This window comes from Poromitra crassiceps (assembly GCF_964638095.1).
Source record: "Poromitra crassiceps genome assembly, chromosome: 2".
NCBI lineage: Eukaryota > Metazoa > Chordata > Actinopteri > Beryciformes > Melamphaidae > Poromitra > Poromitra crassiceps.
In genome coordinates this window covers 79701568-79724067 of record NC_139624.1, presented here as the reverse complement: position 1 = coordinate 79724067, position 22500 = coordinate 79701568, and the positions used below count along the sequence as shown (strand labels likewise).

At 44.2% G+C, this 22500-nt stretch overlaps 1 protein-coding gene across 1 annotated transcript in view; it reads left to right on the top strand.

The window, feature by feature from the left end:
* Nucleotides 1–22500, top strand: part of ctnnd2a (catenin (cadherin-associated protein), delta 2a) — a gene marked incomplete at both ends in the record, with an annotated part of 506376 nt that overhangs the window by 240930 nt on the left and 242946 nt on the right. The gene's annotated exons all lie outside the window — the stretch shown is intronic.

The following is a 22500-nucleotide window of genomic DNA, read 5'->3' as shown; positions in this document are numbered from 1 at the left end:
CTCTGTCTCTCTCTGTCTCTCTCTCTGCTTCAAAGTCATACACCGTTCTCACTGACCTTTCTCCCTCCCTCCGGCTCACATTTCTCACCTGAATCCCTTCCTCTGCCCCCTTCTTTGTTTCCTCTGTATTTCCCCTCTGTCTTTCTTAATCTCTCTCTCTCTCTCTCTCTCTCTCTCTCATATGATGTACCTCCTGCTCCCTCCATCCCAGCTGTCTGTCATAGTGTCCACTAGTTGAGTGGACAGTGCACATCAGTGAAGTAACGAGCCGTGTCCCTCTAGCTCCCATGCTTTCACACACCGACTCCATCCAATGTTCCCCTCTCCAGCTCTCCTTCCCCTCCTTTTCTCTCTGTCCCTTCTGACATTCACTCACATCTTTTTACTCCTTGACCTTTCCTCCCTTCCTTCAAGCCTCCCTTCTCTCTTCCTCTCACCATTCCTCCCTTCTTTCCTTCCTCCATTCCTGCCTCTCCCTCCCTTCCTCCCTTGCTTCCTTCCTTCCTTCCTCCCAACATTCCATCTTTGTGTTCCTCCCTCTTTCACTTCTGCCTTTTGTCCCTCCTTTATTCTCACATTGTTGCCTTCCTTCGCTCCGTGCTGACTCATGTGCTGAAAGCTGTCTTGGTCTTTAGCGATGGCATTGACTGGTGGGACTCACAGCAATGCAGCGTATGGATGTCACACTATTTCTCTTTAACGGCTTCACGTCAGACGTGCACCTGGGCTGCGGTTCAGGTTGGGACAGTGAGAATGGGTACATTCACTGCCAAGGCTACTTGTCAAGTGCATCTAGCAGCCATCGTGACCCGTTGCCGCTGATAAGGAGTGTCAAGTCGTTTAATATGGCCGCCTCCAGTCTGTGGAGGAGACTGAGACACATTCTTCTACCAAACAAAAAAACGGGCAGTAAGCAGCAAGACACGGTGAAAACAAGGTCATATTTCCTCAGGCGTCAACAGAACCAGATAACCACATGACACAGAGCGGACTCAAACATATATCTTCCAGAGACATGTATATACTATACATAGAAGTAGAGTATGTAGCTGGCAGAGCTCCAGATCCTCCCGTATGGGTGTGAGTGTGTGTGTGTGTGTGTGTGTGTGTGTGTGTGTGTGTGTGTGTGTGTGTGTGTGTGTGTGTGTGGGGGGGGGGGGGGGGATTGGGATTTACACACTTGACAGGCGTTCATGTTTGAGGCTATCAGCACTTTGATAGTTATCTCCTTAGAAATGTCTGTCAATTCCTACTGACAACATTCAGCACCACGGACAGCGCTTCACACTGCATCCCTCCAAAAGGCCGAGCAAATGGAGAGTCTCAGCTTTTGCTCTTTCTTTTTATGCCTCCGCCGGCGATAGCCAGGCCCGAGGCATTATGGATCCGGGTTGTCCGTCTGTACATACGTCCGATGTTCATTAACACGATATCTGAGGAACGCCTTGACGGAATTTCATCAAATTTGTCTCAAACATCGACTTGGACTCAAGGATGAACTGATTAGATTTTGACCGTTAAAGGTCAGAGTTCAAAGTCACTGTGACCTCACACACCCAATTTCCAAGCTCTGTAACACAACATCTCAGGAGCGCCTTGACGGAATTTCTTCCAATTTGCCTCAAATGGCAATTTGGACTCAAGAATGAACTAATGGCGGAGGCATAAATCCGCGGTATGGTCGTTCTAGTTTTTCATGTTTTTAGTGGGGGGTTCCTATCTGGAGGAAACCCCAGGGGAGCACGGGGAGAACATGCAAACTCCACACAGAAAGGCCCTTTTGACGAGCCCACTCAGGCAGTAGGCACTGAGGACATGGGGATGGGGACACACCCTCGGCACCCACAGCGTCCCAGGCGGGAATCGAACCCAGGACCTTCTTGCTGTGAAACGACAGCGCTACCACTGCGCCACCGTGCCCCCTCTACTTTGGAAACGTGCCATTGCATCTTGGCAACTTAGTGAACCATTTTTCTGAAATTGTATATGTTTAAATATGCAAATTAGGCATTATCTACCATTCTAGTTTTCCCTTTAAATCAGTTGTATGCCTTCTGTAATGAGAGCTGACAGAGAGAGAGAACACAGAGAGAATAGAGATGAGATGAGAGGAGAGACACTACAACAGAGAGAGAGGAAGGAAGGAGTAAATAGAGAGAGAGAAATTAAGAGAGAGAGACATACAGTACCTTGTCTCTTTTGAGCAGAAGGCGTGGAAAGTTCAGGGTGTCTGTTAAACAGAGGAAGTGACAGATCAGCTGAGGGGAAAAGAAAGACAGAGAGAGCCCACTTTCATCTGAGCCATGTCCTCAGGTGTCCAATCCAAGTGTGGTTCATAACACTAACCACAACCTGTGTGTGTGTGTGTGTGTGTGTGTGTGTGTGTGTGTGTGTGTGTGTGTGTGTGTGTGTGTGTGTGTGTGCGTGCGTGCGTGTGCGTGCGCACACGCGCGCGCTTCTGATTTATTGTTTTGCATGTAATCCCACAATGTATTATGTATCCATATGATAACGATAGTGTATAATCCGTTTATTTGAACATGGTCTCAGCTCTTTGGCTCCTTAGTTGATCAGATATATAGTAAGGTTAGCAAAGCCTATAGTGTATTATACATGCATATATACTCTAATACCTGCTTTATTTTAATAAAATGTCAGAGAATAATGTTGTGTAACAAAGATACAGTCCAAATGAAAGCTGAGAATCCACAGATTCCAATGGCATTAGCCTTATCACTCTACGAGCAAAACTCACTCAACTAGCAGCCAATGAAAACACCGAGTCCTGCAACAGGCGGCAGCAATAGGGTACTTTGAAACAGGTAATATCTGTACAGCAGCTATACAGCTAATACATCACTGCATGCCAACAGTCCATGTATTCTAATGGATCAAGAACCCAGAAGTGAGTTCTCACATTGTGTCATGTTATCTACAATTTAGATAACATCACACAATGTGAGAAATGTGTACATGAAAATCGTATTACTGTATAAATTAGTATGCAGATTCATTTAGATTCTAAATGAATCTGCATACTATAATATGACCATGAGTTTGTGAAAAATCGAGGCCAAGATGTGATTAGATGATGTTTATGGTTTAACTTGGATTTTCACAATAATGAAACTTCTCCTTTCTTCCTTCCCACTACTATTACTAAATGCTGCTCAATACAGAACAGACTTGATTTCTAAAGCATATTTAACCACACCGTCCTGAATAGAGCCCGACCGATATATCGGTTCGCCAATATTATCGGCCGATATTGGCCGATTACCGATATATCGTATCGGCCGATATGGTGCGCCGATATTGCCGTTTGTTCTATTGTGTTTTCGTATTTCTAGTTATTTATAATTATTAAATTCCCAGTTAAGTTTACTGTTTCATTGCATTGAGTTTATTAATAAGCTGTAAAATATCCTGCCTACATTACATATTTCAATTCATGTCAACTCATATCTTTGTCAAGTTTTTGATATTTGAGGGTTGCTGATGTGGTGCCTCCTCTGGTCGTTAAGGGCGCCTGTTCGGAGGGAGGGGAACTCGTTGGAATAGCGTGATCCTCCCACGTGCTATGTCCTACCGGTGAAGCTTTCCCTGTCAGGTGAAAAGAAGCGGCTGGCTAACTGCCCATGTGGAAGCATGGAGCCAGTTTTCGGCTCTCCCCAGATCGGCAGAGGGTGGAGCAGCAACCAGCATAAATAAATAAAAAAAAATAGCACTAATGGGGATAAAAATTTGATAAAAAAAAAATAATAATAATAATATCGGCCGATATTATTGGTATCGGAATTTTTTTACTCCCTAATATCGGTATCGGCATCGGCCTCAAAAATCCAGTATCGGTCGGGCTCTTGTCCTGAAGTTTCAACACTGGTGTCTCACTTACATGTAGGTCTTACGTAGTGTTCTTGTGGTAAAAAAAAAAAGTTCTGTCTTCCCTTTGCTGTGAGAGAGTGGGGATTCGTCTTAGTAGTTCTTTACGGTTTAGTGTCTGTTATATACTTGATGTAGGAACCCCCAAGCACCACAGGAATGATAGACTGGTTGGTGGAAGCATCCCCCCAGCCACCTCTCAGTATGTCAGTCACCTGCAGGCTCTCACTGTTCTTTCTTTCTTCTTCCCTGAAGCCCTCCGTCTGTGTTGCCAGCTTAGATTCAGTTTGTTTAGCCAGGATCAATCTCAGCTTGGCCCCTGCTCCCGCGGGACTAGTGATGAACTTTTACTACCTTTTGAGCTCTCAGGAAGTGTGAGTCTTGAATTTCTACTTGTAACACTACTTGTTGGTTCCCAACGCCCTTTGGAATGAAGCAGGGAGATGTTTTATCCCCCACGCTCTTTGCCATTTTTGTTAACGATCTAGCCCTGGAGATAAAAAATTCTGGTTTAGGGATACAATTGGATGATGTTGTTTCAGGATGTTTACTTTATGCGGACGATATAATCCTCCTGGCAGAGTCAGGAAACACCCTGCAGAAGATGTTGAATATTGTTAATCTTTGGTGCTCTAAATGGAGGCTTATGATCAACCAGAGTAAAACTCAGATCATGCACTTCAGAAAAAAGGGTATTGTAAGATCTCTGCAGAATTTCTTATTTGGAACACTGCCTCTGGAATATACAGATTTTTATAAATACTTGGGCTTTACTCTGGATGAATTTATGTCCTATGATTCCGGGATTGGAATTTTGGCAGACTCTGCAGGAAGAGCTGTTGGCTCAATAATAGGTAAAGTGAAATTCTGTAAAGACATTGGCTATTCCACATACTCACAGCTCTATGAAGCATGTGTTTGTCCCATTTTTAGTTATGCAGCTGGAGTATGGGGTTGCAAGGATGCCAAAAAAGTAAATTCCATCCAGAATAGAGCCATAAGATGCTTCCTTGGGGTACATGCATTTGCCCCTATTCTTGCCATACAGGGTGATATGGGTTGGGAACCGGTGGAGATTAGACTAAAGGGAGAAATGATACGGCTATGGAACCGCTTCATTAATATGCCAGAGAGTAGGTTAACAAAGAAGGTCTTCAACTGGGACAAGGCTCACAGTCACCCCTGGATAAAGGAAATTTGTTCTACTCTTAGAGAGGCAGACCTGGCATATATTTTTCACAACATGCTTTGCTGTAACGTTAATATGTTGAAACAAAAGTTATCTCTTAATTACAGAGAGGGATGGGCAAACGACATAGATCATATGTTCAGATGAAGCAGCGTTTTGGTCCTGAGCCCTATGTCACTTCCTTTCTAACCAGAAACCAGAGGTCTTTATGTGCTCAGCTGAGAATTGGTATCCTGCCTCTTGCCATTGAAGTAGGGCGGTTCACAGCTATACCAGAAGAGAACAGGATATGCAATGTCTGTGATCTAAAGGATGTTGAAAATGAGTTTCATTTCATGTTTTATTGTACTTTATATGATGATTTGAGGATTTCCTTATTTGACGAAATGCAAAAGCAAAGACCTGAGCTCTTCTGGGCAGATGATGGCCAGAAGTTGGAGTGGTTGTTTAAGACTGAGGTATTTAGACTGCTAACTTTATCTCTAGGGCCTGGAATAGAAGGCAAGCACAGCTCTTTAAGTAGGTTCAGGTGGTGGTTTTCATGCTGTACAACTTTACTGTATGTATTCTGGGTGTTTCTGTTGGTTTTATGTTTTGATCATTGTTTGTTTAAATGATGAACAGTAAAAGTGTCCTGTAAGCCCATGTGGGCTGGGCTTCATTCGAAGCATGACACTTAAATAAAGAAAATCAATCAATCAATCATGTAACATGATTTTTACCCCCACTGTAGTTTATGTTGTTTGTATGCAGCTTTTATGCTTGTCATGTTGCTGCTTTCTCAGTCACGTCTCTGTTGAAAAAGAGATTATTACTCTCAATGGGAATATCTACTTAAATCTACTTAAATAAAGATTACATTATGTGTGTGTGTGTGTGTGTGTGTGTGTGTGTGTGTGTGTGTATATATATATATATATATATATACAGTATATATATATATATACAGTATATATCTCAAATGTGCAATTCCAGTTCACTACTCTCACAGCAGTTTGTGGATTGAATGGCAGTTTTGCAACGTATTGACTGTTTTGACACATATTGCCACTCCACTGCACTATGGAACTTAATGGACTGCAACTTACAAAGTGAAAAGTTGCCACCACAAAAGTTGACGTCTCAGTGGACATGGGTGGTCAGATATGGGTTAAAGACGTCTCAGTGGACATGGGTGGTCAGATATGGGTTAAAGACGTCTCAGTGGACATGGGTGGTGGTCAGATATGGGTTAAAGACGTTGCAGGGGACATGGGTGGTCAGATATGGGTTAAAGACGTTGCAGTGGACATGAGTGGTCAGATATTGGTTAAAGACGTCTCAGTGGACATGGGTGGTCAGATATGGGTTAAAGACGTTGCAGGGGACATGGGTGGTCAGATATTGGTTAAAGACGTCTCAGTGGACATGGGTGGTCAGATATGGGTTAAAGACGTTGCAGGGGACATGGGTGGTCAGATATGGGTTAAAGACGTTGCAGGGGACATGGGTGGGCAGATCCGGTAAAGACGTTGCAGTGGACATGGGTGGTCAGATATTGGTTAAAGACGTCTCAGTGGACATGGGTGGTCAGATATGGGTTAAAGACGTTGCAGTGGACATGGGTGGTCAGATATTGGTTAAAGACGTCTCAGTGGACATGGGTGGTCAGATATGGGTTAAAGACGTTGCAGGGGACATGGGTGGGCAGATCCGGTAAAGACGTTGCAGTGGACATGGGTGGTCAGATATGGGTTAAAATCGTACAGTATTTAGACAGTTTTTGCTGAGGCCTTGGAAAGCTTTAATTACCAGCTCAAAGCGCCTGACTTATTCTAAAGATCAGCACTAATGCTTTCCCCTGCCAAAACATATGGTATTGCTAAATGTAGGTTTTAGCTAACCTGGTGTCTCTCTCTTTCACACACACACACACACACACACACACACACACACACACACACACACACACACACACACACACACACACACACACACATAAAGGTACACAGACCCACACAGGTACACATGTACACACAAATGCAAGCACAGCAATAAACACACACATCAGCACAAACACTAGTCACACGCACGCGCCTGCGCGCACGCACACGCACACACACACACACACACACACACACACACACACACACACATACACACACACACACATACACACACACACAGCAAAACACATGCACTACAGACAGACACACACACACATCTTGTGTCCCATCCTATCACAGGTTATCATTAGCATATTATCAGCGGTAATTAATTCATAACTGCAGAAAGAAGCATTGACTTGTTTTTGTTCTCAGAGATAGATTTGACAACAGCACAATCATGAATATCTACATAAAAAAACAACAGATGAACTGTTCATTAAACATCTTTATATAGCTGCATACACATTTTGCCTATGAGGGGAAAAACTATCAAATGTATTTTTTTCATCCCCCTCCCCTTTGCTTCTCATGGATTTAATGTATGTTTTCCTTATTGATACTATATAAATTATATCATTGCAGAAACTAGCTACCTCATCTTGATTCCTAGGGTGGAGACTCTGGAGATGATGTGCCATGGCTGCAGTTATGGTCAAAATCGTGACAGACACCGCCCACCCACCTAGGCGCCATCATGCAACTGTGCGCCATACTACATCACAGTTGCTCAAGTGACATTACCGATGACATCACAATTGCTCAAGTGACATCACTGATGACATCACAATTGCTCAAGTGACATCACTGTTGACATCACTGATGACATTACAACCTTGACAGACACCACTGCCACAGACACTGCCGCCCGTCCACTTAGCCAATTTGAACTAAGATGTCATTGTCAAATTACTTGTGATACCTTGGTATCTTATCAAAAACAAGGACGATTGGTAAGTGGTATAGAGACACTGCATGAAATAGGCCACGCCCATCACGGGGGAAAAGGTCCGTTCATTTCCACACACCGTCATTTTCCTTGAATTAAACATAGCTAAAAGCTGTTGTGTGGTGGGCTGCGCAGACAACAAATGTAAAAAATCGCCAGTTAAAGTTTTTTTGTACTCCTGAGCAAAACAAGGAAGCCATTGAGAATTGGAAAGAAAAGGAAGATCTAGCTGTCAAGGAAGTAAGTTGGAGTGTTCATCTTCCGTATATACGATCTTTTTGTGCAACACGCAACCATGCACGCGACATAGGAGAACGCCAGGATTGGAGGGGGGGTTTCTCTTTTCCCCCATCTTGGGCGTGGCTTCTGAATGATGACGCGTTACGCAGTGTCTCTATTGTTAGTGCTTGTGTTTCTTAAAAGCAAGACTACATTTCCCATAAACCCTGTTGCTAGCCCTGTTGCAAAGGTGTTGTTACTTGTCCCTCTCCTCCTCCCTGGCATCACTTTGCATGTTTCCCCCTCTCTTTCGCTTGACTTACTATAAGAGGATAAACATGTTGGAGGTTTTTGGCATCAGATATTGCCAGAAACTCTGTAGGGGTTGGTTCCATTTGTGCTACTGTAGAAAAGAGAGGCCCACTTGCTGTTGTGTACCTTAAAGCAGTGATTCCCAAACTCTGGGCAGGTATTGCGAGTGGGCCGCCAATTCATTACACAAATGTGTCATTTTTTTTTTTACATTAAACACATTTAAAGGGATAGTTATGATTTTATGATGTGGGATTGTATGAGGTACCTGCCGTCAGTCAGTGTACTACATGCAGTAGAATGCAGCTGGCGCGGTCCCAGTTTAGAGAAATGGACACCGGCCGCGTCAGGCAAGTAGAGCTGTCTGCTGAGTGTGAACAGGGTCACGAGCAAAAACGTTTATTCCTCATGCACCTGGCTACAGTGCAGATTTCATAAAAAAACAGGGTGTAAATTATGTGTTTTCAAGGCAACTTGGCATCTCAGGGCTTGTGGAGACTTGGGTTATGCCAGGTGAGCAGTATGGAAGCATTTCGTGTTTCTTTTCCTGTCGTTTTCTTTGAATGTTTTTGCTTGTGACCCTGTTCACACTCAGCAGACAGCTCTACTTGCCTGATGCGTACGGTCTCCAATCTCCATTTCTCCAAACTGGGGCCACGCCGGCTGCATTCTACTGCATGTAGTACACTGACTGATGGCAAGTACCTCATACAACCCCACATCAAAAAATCTGAACTATCCCTTTAAAAACCCCTTGCTCATGGACAGCTCTTTGAAAACTGTAACACTGAAAATGCTGCAACAGCAAGTGACTGTGGAAAATAAAAAAAAGTCCTCTGAGAACGCATTATTTGGCCTCTGTATTTTCTTATGGGGTCGGAGGTCAGCTGGGAAAAGTTTAGAGATTTTCAAGTGGGCCCTGTGTCACACAATACAAAATGAAATGTAGAGGCCAGACGATGGGGACATTCCCACAGTATTACAGCTAATGTGCTCATGATTTACTGACACATTACACTTCTACACATACAGATGTTACCTGCTTCCAAATAGCCCATTGCCACCAAAGTATGCTTGTTGTTGTTTTTTCTGTTTGTTTGCACCAGTAAGACTCCAACAAGATGTCAAATGAAAACTGAGAATCCAAAGATTACAATGATATTAGCCTTATCGACCAAAACTCACTGAACTAGCAGCTGAAGAAAATCACTTACTGGCGAGACAGGCGGCGACAATAGGGTACTTTGAAACAGGTAACATCTGTAGCACATTTAAGAGACTATAAAACATTTTGTTAGCAATAAAAAGTACATTTTGCTATTTATATTTCAGACAATTTAGCTGTCACTTCTAACGAGCGAGCAAGAGCAGCAACCTTGCTAAATTATCAGGTTTATTTTCTCCAGTTTCATTCACCACAGGCAATGATGGTGTGCCTAATAAAAAGTCAGTACACTTCAATTGGAAAGAGCATCTTTTTCAGAGCACGACTTTCAGTATTATCCTTCCGCAGCATGGCTGTTTAGCCGCAGCCGGTGGCCCAGAGCCCCTGCTGTGTCTAAGTGGCATGCTGGAGAAAGACATGGCACCTTGACTCATAGAGACAAACGTCTGTGTCTAAGTGGCATGCTGGAGAAAGACATGGCACCTTGACTCATAGAGACAAACGTCTGTGTCTAAGTGGCATGCTGGAGAAAGACATGGCACCTTGACTCAGAGACAAACATCTGTGTCTAAGTGGCATATGCTGGAGAAAGACATGGCACCTTGACTCATAGAGACAAACGTCTGTGTCTAAGTGGCATGCTGGAGAAAGACATGGCACCTTGACTCAGAGACAAACATCTGTGTCTAAGTGGCATATGCTGGAGAAAGACATGGCACCTTGACTCATAGAGACAAACGTCTGTGTCCAAGTGGCATGCTGGAGAAAGACATGGCACCTTGACTCATAGAGACAAACGTCTGTGTCTAAGTGGCATGCTGGAGAAAGACATGGCACCTTGACTCATAGAGACAAACGTCTGTGTCTAAGTGGCATGCTGGAGAAAGACATGGCATCTTGACTCATAGAGACAAACGTCTGTGTCTAAGTGGCATGCTGGAGAAAGACATGGCACCTTGACTCAGAGACAAACGTCTGTGTCTAAGTGGCATGCTGGAGAAAGACATGGCACCTTGATTCATAGAGACAAACGTCTGTGTCTAAGTGGCATGCTGGAGAAAGACATGGCACCTTGATTCATAGAGACAAACGTCTGTGTCTAAGTGGCATGCTGGAGAAAGACATGGCACCTTGACTCATAGAGACAAACGTCTGTGTCTAAGTGGCATGCTGGAGAAAGACATGGCACCTTGACTCAGAGACAAACGTCTGTGTCTAAGTGGCATGCTGGAGAAAGACATGGCACCTTGACTCAGAGACAAACGTCTGTGTCTAAGTGGCATGCTGGAGAAAGACATGGCACCTTGACTCAGAGACAAACGTCTGTGTCTAAGTGGCATGCTGGAGAAAGACATGGCACCTTGATTCATAGAGACAAACGTCTGTGTCTAAGTGGCATGCTGGAGAAAGACATGGCACCTTGATTCATAGAGACAAACGTCTGTGTCTAAGTGGCATGCTGGAGAAAGACATGGCACCTTGACTCATAGAAACAAACTCCCACGCTGGCAAAAACTTTACCATACATTTCTTCTCCAAGTGCAGAGGAGAATGTGTGTGTGTGTGTGTGTGTGTGTGTGCGTGCGTGTGTGTGTGTGTGTGTGTGTGTGTGTGTTGTCTTCCAGAGCTACTAGCTCAGGGACATCAAGAGTTGTGTGTTGGCCAGGAGGTTCTCCCAGGGATAAACATAGAGAAAGACTAATCCTCACTCTGCTCCACATCCAAGAAGTGTGTGTGTGTGTGTGTGTGTGTGTATCCAAGAAGTGTGTGTGTGTGTGTGTGTGTGTGTGTGTGTGTGTGTGTGTGAGTGACGGTGTGCATGTGTGTTGTGTCCATGCATGTTTGTGTGAGTGTGTATTGTTGTATGGCGTTATTATACCATTAAAACGAGATGTGTTACAGACATACATGTTTAGTCCAATGTCAGCCACTTGCATATTTGGAAAGCTGTGTGAATTTGTGTTTATGTCTGTGGGCGTGTGTGTGTGTGCGTGTGCGTGTGTGTGTGCGTGTGTGTGTGTGTGTGTGTGTGTGTGTGTGTGCGCGCGTGTGTGTGTGTGTCTGAGATAGGGACTGTACCGAGGGGTTTTGTGTAATCGTGCTGAGCGCTGAAGCGTGTCGAGAGAAAGGACATGTCCTCAGCTCTGATCACATACACACTACTGCAACCACAATGAGGAGAGAGAGAGAGGGGGGAGAGATGGAGAGAGCATTACGGAGAGAGAGAGGAAAGAAAAGGAGATAGATGGACGCAAACTGAGAGAGAGAGAGAGAGAGAGAGAGAGAGTGTGTTGATGGAGGAAGAGACTGAAAAGGAAGTAAAGAAAGAGAGAAGTGCATTGGAGCGATGGAAAGGAGTGAGGGAGACAGAGTAGGATGGAGAGGAAGAGGAACGGCAGCAGAGATGAAAGAACAGGAAGGGGGGACGGACATGGAGAGCTTGGGGGATTAGATCCCTCCCCACTTTTTCTCTCCCCATCTCTCTGCCTCCCTCCCTTCCCTCCATCTCTTGTGCATGCAGTGTGTGTGTGTGTCTGTGTGTGTGTGTGTGTGTGTGTGTGTGTGTGTGTGTGTGTGTGTGTTTGTGTGTGTGTTTGTGTGTGTGTGTGTGTGTGGGGGGGGGGGGGGTGTCTGCTCTAAGCTAGCTGACTCTTAGCCGGCTGGCTAATTGCAGAGGTATCGCCGTGTCAAATGACTAATAGAGTTTCCTGTCCCGTCGCTAATCTGCCAGCAGGAGCGCGGCCGCCATTTGTTTACTCTGCGCTGAAGCGGGAGTATACAAAGACGAGCCCGCCCTTTTCCCCTCCCAAACACAATTTCACACCGTCAGAGTATTACAGTAGGTGTGTGTGTGTGTGGGGGGGGGGGCACACGCAGGTGGCACATTTTATGATTTGTTTTATATGTCATCAACAGTGCAGTGAATCTGCCTCCATGTACCCATAAAAGACACACACATACTCGGACTCATACACACACGTCTTCAGGTCTTTTGCCCACACAGTCCTTTTTTTTCATATGCGTTTTTTCATCCGTCATCTGAAAACACAGACGGTGCTCGCAAAAGAGTATTGACTGATGTATTGACTGATGTGAAAAACGCAGAAAATCAAACCTGTGCCGAAAATTTTCAGAGTCAGGGTTTAAACGTGAATGACACAACATGAGGTTGTACTTATTTTAAAATGTGCGTCAATTTCAGACAAAAAATACAGACTTGGTGTGCAAAAGCCTTCACTGTATGTGAAGACCTTCCGTTGACTACATTTATTCCATAACCTTGACCCTAACCACTACATGCCCTTAACCTAATGCTAATTATAATCTTAACCCTAAACCCAAATCCTCACCCTAAACTAGCTCATTGAAGAAGTACAGGCAATCCCAAATGACCTCACTTTGCAAACAGTGTCCTCACTCCAATGGTCTAAAACTCTCACAAGGGCATCATTACACACACACACACACACACACACACACACACACACACACACACACACACACACACACACACACACACTGCTCTTTGCCAGCCAATATTGGCCCCAAAGGTCAAGTCATCAGACAGAACACACCATTACCAGAGCAAATGATAAATTCAGCAGCACTCCATTTACTTAACACAGGAGGGGAGGGAGAGAGGGGGAGGGGAGAGGGAGGGAGGGGAGGGAGGGAGGGAGGGAGGGGAGAGAGGGAGGGAGGGAGGGCCAAAGGAAAGATTGAGTGAAGGTGGAGCCGGAATGCATAAAGAGGTGCGAGGAAGCTGAATGCAAAGTGAACGGATGGGAAAAATAAATGAGTCAGTAGGGTGCAAAATTATAATTTGCCCATCTGCTTTTTAGCGGGTGTGTGTGGGGGTGGACTCTCTTTCTTGCCCTCACTCTTTTTCTGTCACCCTCCCTCTCAGCCTGTTTTCCAAGGACACCCCTATTGAGTGGTCACAGGACAGGCTAAAATCATAACTTGACTGGCCATTTTTGGTGTTTTTCTCTCTCTTCCTTTTGCTGTTTCCCTGTGTGTGCTCTCTCTCTCTCTCTCCCTCCCTGTGGATAGCCCTAGTCAAGTCCCGCGGCGAGTGCATGCCGACACTGGTCGTGTTAGCCTGAGGCCCCGGCTACTAATGAGAGGTTCCAACACGACGGACAGACCACAGACACAATTTAAAGTACAGAAAAGACCAGGCTTTGCCTCTGATGGGGGTGACTCCACTCCATTGCCCCCTACACCCTCTGTTTGCTGCAGCTCCCTCCGTCGCCCTCTGGGTCCTCCCTCCCTCCTCTTTCTCTGACTCGTTTGAACTCCCCAGCTCTCTTGCTCTTTTTCACACTCTCGCTCCCTCTCTCCGCCTGCCTAAGGGTCTTTTCACATCGGGGACCCGGGCCGTTTTCCGAGCACACTTGACCCAACTCTGACCCCAAAAGTCCGGTTCATTTGATCAGTGTGATTGTGTGAACATTGCGTTCTGTACCGTGGTCTCTGGAACGGTTCAGGCGTGCCCGGGGAAGGAATGCAAACTGTACCAAAACACAAAAGTGGACTGCTATTTCTTGACAGTGTGACGATCAGTTATCCTATGGTTTGGGCGTTTGTGACCTACAAGATCTAAATGTAAATGTATGTATTGTTTTCTATACTGTGACAAACTTAAATGTTACAGTGTAAAAGCGAGTTGTGTTGCCGTTAGCATTAGCTTTGCTTTCATACCGTATCTGACGGCTATACTCGCTATTAGCAGCTAGGGATGCTGGCGGCGACTAATTTTCCCAACGTTTAAATGGAAATTTTAATGTCGACTAGTCTATAAGTAAGAAAACACTCAGAAAACAGCCGAAACTGAGCGCAATTTAATCTATAAGGTTAAAACGTCAAGAGTCATTTGAAACAGTTAATTACGTTCGTCATAATTGTCAATATTCACAACATTTTGCGCTGTTTATGAACATTGCTCATCAGAAAACATCAACAACTCACCCCTGTGCCGTGTATTCAGGCTAGTCCATTTAACTTTTAGAAGCCTTTGCATTCAACAAAATTGAGTGGAAGCATCTTGTGCAGTCATTCATTGCCATATGAGCGTTATCTTGTGTGGCTAACGCGTTAGCAATGCCAGAGCGACCGCATTGTCCTTGCGTTCACATGCCTGTGCTGAATGTCGGTCTAGTGGTTAACGTTAGGCCTATATGCCAGTTTTATCTGACACAGCCTACATACAACCATATTTTCATTGACTGGATCAAAATACTGGCAAACTGCGCTGGTTTTATGTAGGGATGTCAATTTTCGGTTAATTTCACTTTCGATTAACCGACGCTAATAATCGATTAACCTATCGGTTAATTCATAATTTTTTAATATTAAAAAAAAAAAATTTTTTTTTTTTGTCTATTTACTCAATGAGCTCATGCCCAAACAAGGCGTGTCTATTTAGATGCTGAAATGTTAATGCTTTTTGTGTTAGAATTATGCCTTTATTTTTTGTTGGCTTTGCTGAAATTTATAAGTTTATTGCCACATTTTGATCAGGTAATCATTCCAAAATCATTCTGGCTCTTATATGGATGACAAGGAAATATATTTTTGAGAGCTTTATTTCCTGTTTATGTAAACATTACAACAACAACAATCTGTTATTTCTTTTGATTTTTTCACATTAGGCCTACTGTCTTTTGCAGCATAAAAACTTAAACAAAATATAGCCTATTTCGATTTGCTGCCAACAATTGAACAAAATTTGAACAAAATAGTTGCATGATGCAAAACACTGTGCAAAATCTGCAAGGAAACTCAAAAAACGTGTCAAAAAAAAAAAAAAAGTTTTTTTTTTTTTTTTTATATTAACTGATAGACCGACAGCAATAACCGAACAACGACGTTAGCGACGGTTAATCGATTAACGGTTAACCGTTGACATCCCTAGTTTTATGAGAAGCCATCTCCCTTCCGCTCCTTTGCACTACGTTACAGCCAATCTGCTCCACTCCCACTAACACATGTCTGGTTTGTTTACATCCTTGCATTAGAGGAGGGGGGCTATATACAGTAGTGGATGGAAAAGACGCAACAGCTCCTGCCCGCATTGTTTATTATTATGATAATCTAATCATTAATTTAACCGACTAGTATTTCTTATGCCGACTAGTGAGGGAGTGGGCGTTTAAACGTTTAACCGACTAGTCGTCGGCATCCCTCTTTTCACACAATTCACTTTTACACTATACATTTCAAGTTCGTCACAGTATAGAAAACATTACACAAACTTGTATTTACGTTACCTCTTGTAGATGACAAAAGTCCAAACCATAGGATTTCTTCTTCTTCTTCTTCTTCTTCTTCTTCTTCTTCTTCTTCTTCTTCTTCTTCTTCAAGCAGTCGTTCCTAATGTGGAAACGCCCTAATTCTTTGGATCTTTGTCAAATGTGGGGCATCAGTAGCAGCGCTCACACAGCCTTTAGCCTCGGGGGCATTGTGTGGCAGAGTTTGAAACTTGAGTTTTCCACTGGCTGGCTGGCAAAGGATTTTTGTTAACCTGATTTTGGAGTATTTTGGAGGTAGGGAAAATAATGTTACTGTGGTTACATCATCCAAAAGGTTCACCATGCCTTTGCTGGGCAGGCTCAGGAAGGAGGCGGGGGCGAGAGAGAGAAAAGAGGGTTGTGAAGGTCAAGTAAATGCCATCACTAAAGAGCAAGTTTGTCGGTCACATGACGATGAGACACTCAGCCTGAGCAGACGTCGACACACACACACACACTTACACACGAACATGCGCGCGCGTGTGTGTGCGCGCACACACACACACACACACACACACACAACGTTCACTCTTCTCAAGCATATTGGGGGGGAAAAGTAATCCTCACCAATTTAGTATGTATGTGTGATGTAGTTTTTTTCATTTTATTTAATTATTTTCATAGCACAATACACGAACAAGACAAACAAGCTCAGACACAGGAACGGTTCGGAAGGACCTGAGTCTCTCCATCAGTATAACAGAGATCATGTCCATCAGCCACACCTGAAAAGAAGGTGAAGAGGAGGACTTCCATTCCTTCAGAATTAGTCTTTTGGCGACAGTTGTCCCCAGTGTCAGAGACTGTTGCACAGCTGGACTCCGAGCAGCCGAAGATGGCGAGTTCTGCCTCCGGCTGTAGGGTTATTTTGTAGGCCTTAGAGTACCAATCAAATATTTTGTCCCAAAATCCTGTTAATGAAGGGCAGAACCAGAAGGCATGAGATAGAGTGCCTTCTGACACCTGAAACCTGTCACACAGTGGCGAGACAGAAGGGAAGATCCTGTGTAGTTTATGCTTGGAGTAGTGAAGAGGGTGAGCGACTTTAAATTGGATCAGCTGGTGGTAGTTTTTTATATACATTTATTAAAACAAGTTCCTTGACAACATATGTCACACAGCATGACATAGACACAGATAGTATTGGTATGTAAAGAAAGAATTTACAAGTTACAATGATGTTGGTTTATAGTGTGTGTTTAAAGTATGTGTGGCTGAATGTAAGTGTGTATGTGTATATATCCCCATAAGAGGTGTGTATACAGTATACTGTATGTGTGCAGAGTGTGTGTGTGTGTGTGTGTGTGTGTGTGTGTGTGTGTGTGTGTGTGTGTGTGTGTGTGTGTGTGTGTGTGTGTGTGTGTGTGTGTGTTCCCAACCAGACATAGTTTTAAAGGCTAATTCCCTTTCTAAGTCCAGGCTCATTGGCCTGTGTTAAAGTCCCAGTCATCAAATGGCCACATATTGATTCCCCATGCCCCTTGATTTATCACACATACACCGGAGTACACATTTATGGTCTGTGTGTGTGTGTGTGTGCTTCTGTGTACACACACCTTGGTCCTAATGACAGATGAGATGGATCTCTCCCAGACCTTCTGTCTCAGTGTTTTTACAGCCGGCGAAACGAGGCCCCTAGACTCACATTAACACCTTGATATATCACCAATACTCCCCTCCCAACGCGACGGGAAGGTAAGCCGACAGCTACTGTGCCCCCTGCTGGCTGCTTACGTCCCCGAGCAAATCCGCATCCAATTTCCCATCTCACTCTAAAAACAGATTTTTGGTTGTTTCCCCCCCCCAAGTCATTATTGCTCACCAGGCAGATGTCTCATTGTGTGGGGAAAAGTTCCTGCAGTTGTCCTCTAGCTCCCACCAAATAGGCTTATTAACATTGTTTCAATTTCTCATTGCATGGCAATGCCAGGCTAATGAGCCGTCTGATTGACGGCTAACAATGCATACGAGCCATCAGTGCTGGGAAGCTATTCTGAAAGTACAGCTATAGCTTTAGCAAGCTATTGCACATTGGAAGAAGTTGAACTGCAGCAAAGTCAAAGACAGCCTCGAGAGAACAAGAGACATGTAGTGTTGGTACTGTAACTTATGTCAAGTCAAGTACTGTAGTTATATACATGGTTATATACACACAATCCTGATGAAAACACCACCATACAGTACCACCATTTGTTAGGCAGTTAGCTTTTTACAGTGGGGCTGGACACAGTCTGTGCATTTGGAGCTAAGGATGAAAGAAACATGCAAGGAGGGAAAGCAGAGAGGGTCAAAAGAGATGGCAGGATGAAAGCAGAGAGGGTCAAAGGAGGTTGAAACAAGACTTGAGAAGCAGCCAGCAAATGAATAAATGCATCAAAATGCAATTCCCTGCTTTACTTTTAGAACTGAAAATACAGTACGGTAATTGGTAGTTTGTAGTAGTTAACTACATAGGCGCCGATTTATGTTTTTGCCAGTGGGTGCCGCATGCCAACACAAGCCACAACCCAACGCCCCCCCCCCCCCCCCAATTTTTTTTTTTTGGCTACTTGAAGCCAGATTAGAGGAACATTAAGATTAGACTGTTGTGATGTAATTATTCAGTTGCGTTTTCTCACTCACCTCCATGTCACCACTCCCATAAGCCAAGTAAAATAATAGAAATCACACTCAATCAGATACAAAAGTGTAGTCCACATACGTGTAACAGGGTCGGGAAGTCAATAAACGGAGTTGGCTTACCTGAAACCCAGGAGTAGGCCTCGGATAGCAGGCTGTAGAGCTCTGATGGTTTCACGGGACAGCCCAAGCTTAGGTATGGAAGCGAGCTTCAAGCAGCTTCCCGTCAGTAGGTTAGGGACGCTATTACAAAAGTATCTCAAACACACAGTCACACCCATACGTGAAAACAGAGGGAAAACGACTAGAGAAATGGGGCAACAGAGAATCACCAGCTAAGAGAGGGCCTGCGCACCTGAAATGCCACGTCATATAACTATCTCTAAGCCACTCCCACTTCCTGTTTAACCCGGTGCTCAGTCAAAAGTCACATGACACAACTAACCAGGGGGTATCTGACAATACATATCTGTGACATACGCTATAAAAAGATTGCGTACATTATTATCTCATGACGTAGAATAGTAAAGAATTTAGAACAATAAATGTATAAAAACCATAACATAATAAAATCAAATCAAATAAAAGAGCATAGCAAGAACTTAACAAGAGCATGAAGCTACAATACCTCCTTTCATAGAGAACCTCCACCAATCATCCTATGGGATGCTACAACCCTGAGGTAGGTAGGGCCGGTTGTTTGTTGAATAGTGCAATAGAAGTTGGGAGGAAGGAGAGCTTAAAGCGGTTACTCTTGCATCGACTAGCTCTGTAGCGTCTGCCAGAAGGTGACTAGCTCTGTAACGTCTGCCAGAAGATAACTAGCTCTGTAGCATCTGCCAGAAGGTAACTAGCTCTGTAACGTCTGCCAGAAGGTGACTAGCTCTGTAACGTCTGCCAGAAGGTGACTAGCTCTGTAACGTCTGCCAGAAGGTGACTAGCTCTGTAACGTCTGCCAGAAGGTAACTAGCTCTGTAACGTCTGCCAGAAGGTAACTAGCTCTGTAACGTCTGCCAGAAGGTAACTAGCTCTGTAGCGTCTGCCAGAAGGTAACTAGCTAGCTCTGTAACGTCTGCCAGAAGGTGACTAGCTCTGTAACGTCTGCCAGAAGGTGACTAGCTCTGTAACATCTGCCAGAAGGTGACTAGCTCTGTAACGTCTGCCAGAAGGTGACTAGCTCTGTAACGTCTGCCAGAAGATAACTAGCTCTGTAACATCTGCCAGAAGGTGACTAGCTCTGTAACGTCTGCCAGAAGGTGACTAGCTCTGTAACGTCTGCCAGAAGGTGACTAGCTCTGTAACGTCTGCCAGAAGGTAACTAGCTCTGTAACGTCTGCCAGAAGGTAACTAGCTCTGTAACGTCTGCCAGAAGGTAACTAGCTCTGTAACGTCTGCCAGAAGGTGACTAGCTCTGTAACGTCTGCCAGAAGGTGACTAGCTCTGTAACGTCTGCCAGAAGGTGACTAGCTCTGTAACATCTGCCAGAAGGTAACTAGCTCTGTAACGTCTGCCAGAAGGTAACTAGCTCTGTAACGTCTGCCAGAAGGTGACTAGCTCTGTAACGTCTGCCAGAAGGTGACTAGCTCTGTAACGTCTGCCAGAAGGTAACTAGCTCTGTAACGTCTGCCAGAAGGTAACTAGCTCTGTAACGTCTGCCAGAAGGTAACTAGCTCTGTAACGTCTGCCAGAAAGTAACTAGCTCTGTAACGTCTGCCAGAAGGTAACTAGCTCTGTAACGTCTGCCAGAAGGTAACAAGTCATATTCAGAAAATAGAATGTGTGATGGATCCTTCAGAACTCTGTGTCAGACTGATTACCTTTTTCTCAAAGATGGTCTGAAGAGACAGATGTTCTTTTTTACCTATCACTTTCATGGCTGTTTTTACTATTTTTACAATTCTTGATTTGAGCTGGACAGTAAGAGTGCTAAACCATGTAGCCATACCGTATTTAATAAGACTTTCCAGTACAGCATTATAGAAAGTTGTCATGATCTTGGTGCTCACTCCAAACAGTCTGAGCCTTCTAAGAAAGTGAAGTCGTCCTGCCAAAGTTTGGCGCACAGTCAACCTGAACGTTCCATTTTAACGTCCATTTTTAAATGCATTCAACACACACCTGGGACGCTGTGGGCGCTGGAGTTGTGTCCCCCCCATATCTTCAGTGCCTACTGCCCAGGTGGGTTATCTCGTCGAAAGGGCCTTTCTGTGTGGAGTTTGCATGTTCTCCCCGTGCTCCCCAGGGGGTTCCTCCGTACATAACCCCCCACTAAAAACATGCAGAAGATCGTCATCCGACCAGTGACGACAACATCCGAAGTTGGTCCCCGGGCGCTGGAAAGAAAAAGCGACCACTGCTCCTGGCCTGCCCCCCGGAGGAAAGGACAAGCCTGCATGGGTCAAATGCAGAGGACAAATTTCACCGGCCACCGTCAGCATGAGTGTGTTTGTGGCCGCATGCATGTGTTGGTGTGTGACTGTGTGACAATAAAAGACGGGCTTGTCCGTCACTAACTGTGTGTTTTAACACACACACACACAACTGCCCGACTGACATTATATTACTTCCATCACAAATTGTGACTAAGATAAGATCACAGTTGCTCGAGTGACATCACAGTTGAGCAATTGCTAATGCATTCAATACACACACACCCTCTTCCTTGTTGCCTCGATCCAGACCCAAACATGAACGTGAACATTCTGACACTAAAAGGACATTTTTCAGACAGATCAGGAGAAAATTCAAATAGTTCAAGACCTGCCTCCGTCTCAGCAACACACTCTCGCGAGATTTGGCAACAGGGACTCATGTTAGCAGGGAGCGATTAGCTAAAGCTAAAGCTGAAGTTCGTTGATGTAGTAGCTAAATCTGTCTAGAAAATGTATTTTTTAATGGAATATCTTAGTTTCAACTGTATTGAGCTAACAAAGGGGCAGCTTTGTGTTTATATGTGTGGTTTGTGTGGAGTTTGGGAACTCACAATCTCTATTTCAAGTTAGCTTGCTAGGTCAGCACTAACCCGCATCACCAGGCACAGTCCTCTCACAACACTTCAGGGGAGAGGTGACCACGTGACCATTTAGGAGACTTGAGCTGCTAGTACCATTTGTTAGAATTGGTGGAGCCTGCGGTGACACATCTCTATAATGGACTATCTCTCCCCCAACCCTAACCCCTTCAAGGTGAACACTCAGGTGAACTCTCGTGCTCCTCCTACACACAAAGTCACTCATAGAAGCTGTTGCAGCGCTTAAAAAACTTGTAAAAAAAAACGCTTTCTGAATTTGAATTTAGTTGCACCACTACCAAGCTGCTGCAAAATGTTGTCAAACTACTGGTTTAATTACATGTACATGCTCCAAGCCATCTGCTGAAATGCCAGTGGAGAAATGTTTTCATGACAATGAGACAAGAGCCTGGAGAACATGAAAAATGCCTCTTTAACTACACACTGAATGGTGTAAATACTCCATGCGCCCAGAAAGAAAGGTCATTATATTCCATACACGAGTGTATTGCCTCAACTATAATAACTTTTAGCACTGAATGACTCTCGAGAGCAACATTAGCTTTCCCATGCAATCTAGAAATGTACAATCTATTGTTTTATGCTCATGTGTATTATTCTTTACTCAGCTAAATGTAGGATGATTAAAAATCTATGACACTAAAATCTTATGAAGTCTGTTTGGTGGTTACACTGATGTTTGATAATGGACATTTTTATGCATGCATATTGACTTGTTCACTAATTGTGGTGGCAGTGTTTCACTGCCATCGCAGTGGAGTTTTGTTTTTCTTTTCTTTTTTGACTAAAAACTGCATCTACACTTTAATCCTCCATCTCTCTCTCTCTCTCTCTCTCTCTCTCCATCTCTCTCTCTCTCTCTCTCTCTCCATCTCTCTCTCTCTCTCTCTCTCTCTCTCTCTCCCTCTCCTTCCTC